Consider the following 9,523-nt stretch of genomic DNA (forward strand, 5'->3'; position numbering starts at 1 on the left):
AAATGGGACTGAGAAAATGAAGAGATTCCCTTGCATGTGCAGAGCCAATTTAAAACACATGTGCTCATTCTGGATGTATCATACACTATATTGCCAAAAGTATTCGCTCATTTTCCTTTACACGCATATGAATTTAAGTGACATCCTATTCTTAATCCATAGGGTTTAATATGATGCTGGCCCACCCTTTGCAGCTATAACACCTTTAACAAGCTTTCCACAAGGTCTAGGAGTGTGTTTATGGGACTTTTTGACCATTCTTCCAGAAGTGCATTTGTGAGGTCAGACACTGATGTTGGACGAAAAGGACTGGCTCGCAGTCTCTGCTCTAATTCATCCCAAAGGCGTTCTATCGGGTTGAGGTCAGGACTCTGTGCAGGCCAGTCAAGTTCTTCCACACCAAACTCACTCCTCCACGTCTTTATGGACCTTGCTTTGTGCACTGGTGCGCAGTCATGTTGGAACAGGAAGGGGCCATCCCCAAACTGTTTCCACAAAGTTGGGAGCATGAAATTGTCCAAAATCTCTTGGTATGCTGAAGCATTCAGAGTTCCTTTCACTGGAACTAAAGGGCTAAGCCCAGCTCCTGAACAACAACCCCACACCATAATCCCCCCTCCACCAAACTTTACACTTGGCACAATGCAGTCAGACAAGTACCGTTCTCCTGGTAACTGCCAAATCTAAACTCCTCCATCAGATTACCAGATGGAGAAGCGTGATTCCTCACTCCAGAGAACGCGTTTCCACTGCTCTAGAGTCCAGGCATACAATGCGCCCCAGCATCCACTGACTCGGCTCTGTAATTTTACGTGGCCTACCACTTCGTGCCTGTGTTGCTGTCTTTCCCAACCGCTTCCACTTTGTATTTTTGTACTTTGTATTTATTTTAAAAATTAAAACATAAATAAAAATAGAATGCAATGATTTATCACACATATATATATCACAGGTGATTGGGACAAAATTCCTGTCCCAAAGGTCCAGCAACTGGTTTCCGGACTGTTGTTTAAAGAAGATGGGATGCTTAACATGGCCCCGTCCCAACATTTGTAATGTTGTTGCCATCAAATTCAAGATGAGATTAAATTTTTTTGTACGTACTTAAGGTTTAAATTCTGTAACTGCAACATATAGTATTTTACAGTGCACAGTGAAAATGAGTACACCCCTGTTGAAAAGTAACATTTTGAACAATATTTTAATACACACACAAGTTATTCCCAAAACGTGCATAGAGTAAGTTTAATACAACATCTGTTCAGCTTACAACAGAAAAGAAAGGTCAATAATATAACTTAAATGACATATTTGTCCATTTTTGTGAAATTATGCTGGTGCAAAAGTGAGTACACCCCTATGTTAAACTCCCTGAGAATGGGCCGTGTTGGCCCGAAATGTCATGAAATGAAAAGGCATTAAAAGGGAGGTCATCGTTGTGCGTTTCATCCTTGCCTTACATTGAAATTTTACATTTTGAGTCTGCACCAGGCTAAAAGAGACGTGTGTGAGATTTGACTGAAATCCTATGGAGAGTATCATGATCTGCTTCAGTAGTCACAGTACATGTTGACAAGCATGTTTCTTTTGGTGAAATTCAGCTTCCTACTGTTGATGGCATCCATACAGCCCCAAACCATGTCACTCCCACTACTATGCTTGACTTTGAGCATGGGGCACTTTTCTTTGTACAAATCACTTTTTACCACCACACAGGCTTGACACCATCTAAAGCAAATTTGTTTATCATTGTCTCATCAGAGACAAACAAACTAAGGATATGGATTGCTGGAACCATGTCCTGTGATCTGATGACACCAAGATGAACAAATTTGCTTTCGATGGTGTCAAGCCTGTGTGGTGGTAAAAAGTGATTTGTACAAAGAAAAGTGCCCCATGCTTAAAGTCAAGCATAGTAGTGGGAGTGACATGGTTTGGGGCTGTATGGATGCCATCAACAGTAGGAAGCTGAATTTCACCAAAAGAAACATGCTTGTCAACATGTACTGTGACTACTGAAGCAGATCATGATACTCTCCATAGGATTTCAGTCAAATCTCACACACGTCTCTTTTAGCCTGGTGCAGACTCAAAATGTAAAATTTCAATGTAAGGCAAGGATGAAACGCACAACGATGACCTCCCTTTTAATGCCTTTTCATTTCATGACATTTCGGGCCAACACGGCCCATTCTCAGGGAGTTTAACATAGGGGTGTACTCACTTTTGCACCAGCATAATTTCACAAAAATGGACAAATATGTCATTTAAGTTATATTATTGACCTTTCTTTTCTGTTGTAAGCTGAACAGATGTTGTATTAAACTTACTCTATGCACGTTTTGGGAATAACTTGTGTGTGTATTAAAATATTGTTCAAAATGTTACTTTTCAACAGGGGTGTACTCATTTTCACTGTGCACTGTAGATCTGCTGTTTGTCACGAGAACCAAGAAAAACAAAATATGGGCAGGGATCCTCTCCACTCCACCATTAGTGTTGTCGTGTTACCCACTCCTGGGGCTCCGGCTTTGTTTTTCTATCATGCCCTTGTTGCCTCCTGGTTGGTTTAAACAAGCAGCATTCTTCTTCAGCCTTTCAATTATACCATGCCCTGTAGCAGCACCCTGCACCCTCAACATACTCCAAGACAGGAGCCAAGCAAGTGGGAGGAATTGATTTGAATTTGGCATCTAATGGGTGTTTTGGTGTTCCTGTGGTGTTTCTTTGTGTTTGTCCTCTGACTGGTTGATTTGAACTCCTTATGAATAGATATTTTCTGTTTTAGGTATTGTTTGGAGAGATGTCCTAATACAGAGGAGCAGGAGAAAATTCAGGGGTGATGCCTTCAAGAAAAACCTGAAGCGACAGACTCCAATCAATGAACAAAAATAAATAAATAAATATCTCAAAACTCAAAGGCTTTGAGATCCAAATGCTTTCTTTGCAGTTGTAGCATTGCAACATATAAGTAATGATAAATACTTAAAATGCAATTTCGCACCAAATGTTTTAGGAGTTATTTCCATCACTGATCCAGTGTCTTACCGTCTCCCTCTCTGTGAGTCGCACAGCATCTAGACATGGGTCAAGTTCTCCTTTTGAAAGGGTGATAGAGAGGTTGAAACCTTGCAACCACAAAAGCAGCCTGTCTAGACAAGGCTCCACAGTCTTGACCCCAGTTAGACCCAGTCCCCCTGGGGGCCCATATCACCTTTGTTTCCATGTTGATAAATCATCTGTCATACTAGCAGCACAATAAACACTGACATCCTAACTTTGAAAGTTAGACCACAGGCATGTAGCCTACGTAGCAGAAACTTACTCTGTGACTTTCATTATTGAAAAAAAAAAAGGCAAAGTGTATTCTTGTTGTGATGATTATATATTAAATAATACATCTATGTATTCATATTTTATATTTCTTTATTTACAAGGGACTCAACAAAACGCTCTAATAAAAGGCTAAATTAATTCAGCGGCTAAGACTGTTCCTGTTGCCTTGATGTGGTTAATGTGAAAAATTCCAAGGTTTGATACAGGATCCTCTGCTCCCACAGACACATGTCTGGTTTTGGATTTGGGGGTTGAATGCTGGTGATTTAAACATGAATTATCTTCTAGTCACACGGCATAAATTAACATCCAGCTTTAGACAGACCATACAATATCAGGACCATTCTATTCAGAGGCCCACATGGGAACATGGCCTGAGAATCCTCTGTCTGTTTTAGGCATGCTTGTGGCTAAATGTTATGCTAATACACTGATGTTTGCACCCTGTCATTAATTCACTGTTGTGTATAGGAAAAGACGATGTTACAGAGAAAGAATTAGCAGCATTAAAAAGGTTATTTTAGCGACAACAGTGCACAAATAGATCATGCACAGCATGTCATCAGTCAAAATCTGTAGAAATTCTTTTTTTATTCTTTTTTCATTTACAATTACACCTCATGTCGGCCTGTACACCATCAGTATCAACTTTTCTTTCTTCGACAAGACAGCAGGTAATGGATGAAGATGAAAAGTGAAATATCAAGTGTTTCCTTCTTAATAGAATGTTTCCTAAAACATCTTCCAGTAATGTAGGAACTTCCCCCCTCTATCTTTAGCCAAGGTGCCAGCTGAAAGTTTGATCTAAAATGTACACACTAAGACACCAATTTAGGGTTTTGCTTGCTTTCCTTCAACTGTTCCAATAGACTCCTTGTCTATCTGTCTCCACAGAGAGCCACGAAGTGTCTGAGTCATTCACAATTACAGTGTGTATTTATAGACAGTAGAGTCAGGACCTGGGCCTTGTGTGTCCATGTAAGAGTGTATGAGTGGGTGGATGGGTATTCATGATGCCTAAAACACGGACCTATTGTCTGATGACTCACCTCAGCTAGCGGACACTGCCACCAGGAGAGCTGACGTCAACTGTCCTACGACAGAGTTACTGCTTGCAGTGACCTCCCTCCATCTCAGGTTAGAGAAGTAAAGTACCACAAAATGTCTGCAACGTTTGTGTGGAAAGACCTCTGCCTCATTTCATTTCCTTAAATCCTGAGCATTTGACAAGTAAGCATGCAGCATCACACTTGGTGGAAACAAAGGCTCTGAAGTGGTACTTGTTTTGCCAGCCAGGTATAAGAAAAGGATGGGAAAGTAAAACAGCGCATGCATGCAGTCTTCCAGGGTGAACTTACAAAGGCACAGAAACACAGGGTTATGGCCTCCATGTGGTTGATGTCTGAACATTTCAACTGAGAACGCTATTAGACCTGCAGCTGCTCGTCTCGTCGGCTTGAAAAAGAAGGGGTGATTTTTTGATGTCAGTAAGGCAAGAATGCACTGAATCTTTCCCCAATGAGAGATGAGGCATTCCGAAAACTATATTAAATTACCCTGATTAACAATTTTGCCACGATCAGGCTAGCCGTGGGGGTGCTCTGTGGGGAGGCCTAGAGACCATTCATCCCCACAGCACCAGGGTCAAAAGGTGGCCCAAGTTCACAGGCTCAGACCCTTTGTTATGCTAACACTGAATCCCAAATCAGCTGCCTGCTCCATTGCCAGACATACGCACTTTCCCTGAGAACTTGAGAAAAGTCGTCATTTCACTGTTCATCTCACCCCCACCATACACTAACACACACATGCGGGCACGGAGAAACCTCCATGAGCAATTTCACATTTTCTATGTGGAAAGGGGGTGAAGGATTTGCTGCATTGCATCTGTGTGCCCTAAATACAGAAATTAAAATGAGTCTTTTTATCTTCTGTCTGGGGATAAAATACCAAATGTACAAAATCACATTTTTTAAAGTTGAAAAATGTAGATGAAAAATAGGAAGGATTTTTATTTTCGCATCTTTGGGGTTTCAAATCTACGCTAAGAAAACTACAATATGAAAAATGTGACATCTCATTTCATATGAAAGGCTGAAAGTGTTAAATTCCAACCCCTCTGTCTCATGGGAGGAGAAATCAATACACATTAAGAGGGGAGTTGATAAGACATGTATTAGAGGTCAAGTGCCAAATTCTGGTCAAGCCCCCTTGACCTCGGGTCAAAGTCTTTAGTGTGAGCATGCCACTAGTGGACAATTATACAGGTCTGAAATCTGGACTCAATGATGGCGAAGGTGCATTTATTTCCATGAGAATTTATCACAACAAAATGTATAAAGTAAGATTTTTTTATGATTTTTTTAAATGTTTCCCTTCACCAAATACATTTCAAAACATTTTACTGTTGTTTTTATGTCTTTAAGAGGATATAATTTCATATGACGAATTTTTAATTACAATTTTTAGCATGAAACACACAGATTTCACAACCACACACTTTGTGTAATACACTCTTTGCTTTGCAGATATCAACGACAACAGTAAAACAGCACATATAATATTCTACATGATAGCGAACGACAAGTCTTGAAAAAGCATGCGATATAATTATATACCACTGTTGGGAAGACACTGCTGCCCATCCATAGTCCTGAGTTGTAGGCGTGTTCAATTGCCTTCGTCTCTAAACTTGCCGCTGATCCATAACCTCAACCAGGAGTGGGGAAAAGAAAATCAATGCAAATTTGAATCTACAATCTGAGGAGCCTCCAAAAACCCAAATTACAGGCTTTCACTGCCAGATCTTGTTGCCACATACAGATTCTCCATATTAACACGGAATAGTCAGTGATATCCATGGATTAGTTTGCAGTGAGTTAAAAAGCCGTATCCACTCTTAGACTACCACAAGAGAAAATAAGGACGCCTCTAATTCTGCCAGCATAATTGCCTGATTATAATGAGCTTCCCTCTCTCTCTCCCTGCAGCTCTATCTTTATTTCTCAGCGTGTCGACTGCTGTACACACACACTCACACACACACACACACACACACACACACACACACACACACACACACACACACACACACTTATACACACTGCACCCTAATTCTGATATAAATCAGTCTTCATATGAACAGGGGGGAAACATTTGCATTAATATTTTGTGCTGCTCATTGGTGCCGTGCAGTGTTTAGCTCGTGAGTTCAGTGGGCAATGGAGCTTTTGAGGAGGCAAAAACAATGTACAATATAACGACTACAGGACTAAAGTGTGCAGTAGTGACATCCTGCCAAATGCTCTGACAATTAATTGATTAGCTCGCCTTACTGGTAGACACACTGCCCGTAAGGCAAATTCATTTGATGCCAAGATTATGCCGCTGTACCTTATGTTGCATTGTCAGCTGCTCATATTTCTTTATGTGAATCATGAAAGGGGGAAAAATGAAAATTGCACATTATAATTCATCTTAAAATTAGAAACTCTGCTGACATACGTAGAGTGAATTACTTAAATAAAAAGCTGCAAAAATAAAATGTGCCAGCTGGACAAATTGAAATAGATATTAATATAGCTATTATTATATTTCAACAAAGACTTGCAACTTAGCATTATTTGACTTTGGAATCAATAATCAATATTCTAGTTCTAAAACCCAAAATGATCTCTTCTTGTTTCTTTAAATTTTTAGTTTTTCCATTTGAGTGCCAGGTCCAACATCTGGTGGTTTACACAGAGAAAATACCAGAGCACAGATTTAGTTTCGAGATTTTAATACTGAGTCAGCGCGTCGTTTATGTTAAAATGAGCACAGAAAGGCATCATTATGTAAAAGTGTACTGTGGCAAATTAGATTTCAGAATTTTTCAAACATTTTCCATGTTAAAAAAAAGCTTTGGTGTCTCTACGTTAACTCAAACATTATGCTAAATCAGTTCAGCTGTCCCTTCAGCCTGCACCAGATTTACATTTTTACCTCGAGTGATCACAATACTGCCAGATAAAGGCTTAAAGGTAGACACCTAAAGAATATCATAAATGGACAAAAGCAGATGCAAACTTAAACACCATCAGCTAGGCCAATAACGCACTTTAGTTTTCAAATAAGAAAAGACTCATCACACATCTACTGATGTCACAAAAAGTGTCTCAGCAAAGTAAAACACTGCCGAAGAAACTATTTGCACTGGGAAAATTGTATACTTCACACAACATAATCTTACTAACTTTTAGAGTCGTTATTATTCTGTCTGCAATGTATTTCGCGTTGGCTATAGCATGCGCCGCCTTGTTCCACCAGGATTTGTTCTTCCATCCCTCTAAAGCTGTCTAAACCCGGACGCAGGCTAAATGAGCATGCTCACTCATGAATACCTCTGCTTAATTACAGCTCCTAATGGAAAACCTTCGAGGGAGAAAACAGAAAACAGCCTTTTTCTCCCTTAATAGGACAATAAAATGTATGTGTTCAACTGTGTATGAATGTCATCAACTTTGATATCTGCCTTTTACCCTGTCCAAACATTAAAGACAAAGCTATTCCGTAGATGCTTTAGTTTAATTTACAGAAATTGTATTGACATATTAAACTGGGACTATGAAAGGCTTTGTTACTATGTTGGATGCAAAGGCACTGTAATATCTGAGAATGGGATCTGATGTCAACAGCGGTTTGGACTGACATTTACATACCCTACATAGGAGCTGTTTAAATATTAGCTGCAGCAAACATAGAAATAAATTAATGATGTGAAAAAAGCGATTTAACTTTGGTTGCATATAACTGACACTTCTGGTAAAGTGTTGTTTCCTCTCAGGTCAGAATGAACCAAATTACACATCAACTGCATTGGGCTTGTGGATGTAAAATTAAATTCATTGTTTAACCAGAAACGACAAAAATGTCGGTTGATTGATTTGACTTTTGAGAGGAAAAAACCTTTTTGAATGATTTTTATAATAGCCAAGATGTTAAGTCGTCATTCCTTCTAAATCTTCACTAAATTGTTTAACTTAATTTTACAAAGTAAATGTCTATAGCGTATATATGGGGTTAACCAAATGTGTGCTGTGAATACCACATTGCTCTACTTAAGCAAAAAACTGCCAGTTTCTGTAAGAGAACTCTACACTACACATACATTATTCAGTAGCATTTGCATTTGCATTGTAATTTGCATGCTTGCAGATTAGAGAGAATGAAGAAGGAGGCGCTGCACCAAAGAGAATAACATTCTCAACCATTTTCAGTCCTACTGGTGAGGAGGTGACATAGATTTCTGTTCTATTTCCTCCTCTGCTTCGAGGTATGCTGCTGAGATCAGTGACACACATTTCAAAAGTGTTATTTGATTAATAAAAGAAGGAAGCAATGTACCATGCTCACCAGCACTCATCCACAAAAAAGCCCGGCCATTAAAAATTAATTGTGACATTCAGCAATGAGTCTACTTGATTGACTTTGCTGAGATTTTTACTGTAATATTCCCATCATCTTTAAATTTTCAAGGGTTGCGTAGTGAAGCTCAAAAGAACTAGTGGGCACGGAGGAGATGTTGTATGGATTAAACACGACGAATGCGTGTGAGACTCTCACAGTACACTGAAGATCCTGGCTATTATGTTTCATCTAAATATAACAAGCCTGACTAAAAAAAAGAACAAACAACACTGAATAAGAAAAGAATAAAGAAACGCAGGCTAAAGAGAGCAGTGTTCAAACGGCAGCAGTCATAGTGCTGAGTGTGATATGGAACACAATGAGGAGAATGTACAGTGTCAGACTCTCTTCAATTATAAATGAAAAGGAAATCAGTGTGAAATGTATGGAATAACCCAGATTCTGAAATAAAACAGCATATTTTTCTCTTTGGAGACACTTTTGTGAAATTACATCTTCCTGTCAAAATAATAAAGATTTCATGGGTTCTGATGTCTTTTTTTTTTCCTTATGTGAATTACATTGCGTTAACTGAAATGTTGTAATTGCTGACATCAGAATAAGTAAACTTATTATTAAGTAAACTTAATCAAGATTAAATGTATTAGAATCAAAGGTCCAAAGGCATTGCTGATTTTTTCTTAATGGGGAAATGTGACAGTGAGCACACTGAGCCTGTTTGCAAGTGTGTATTTTTGTGTGTCTGTGTTTGTCGAGGCAAGCACGCTGTATCAAGAGG

Source organism: Odontesthes bonariensis, chromosome 6 (genome assembly GCF_027942865.1).
Source record: "Odontesthes bonariensis isolate fOdoBon6 chromosome 6, fOdoBon6.hap1, whole genome shotgun sequence".
Classification (NCBI taxonomy): Eukaryota; Metazoa; Chordata; class Actinopteri; order Atheriniformes; family Atherinopsidae; genus Odontesthes; species Odontesthes bonariensis.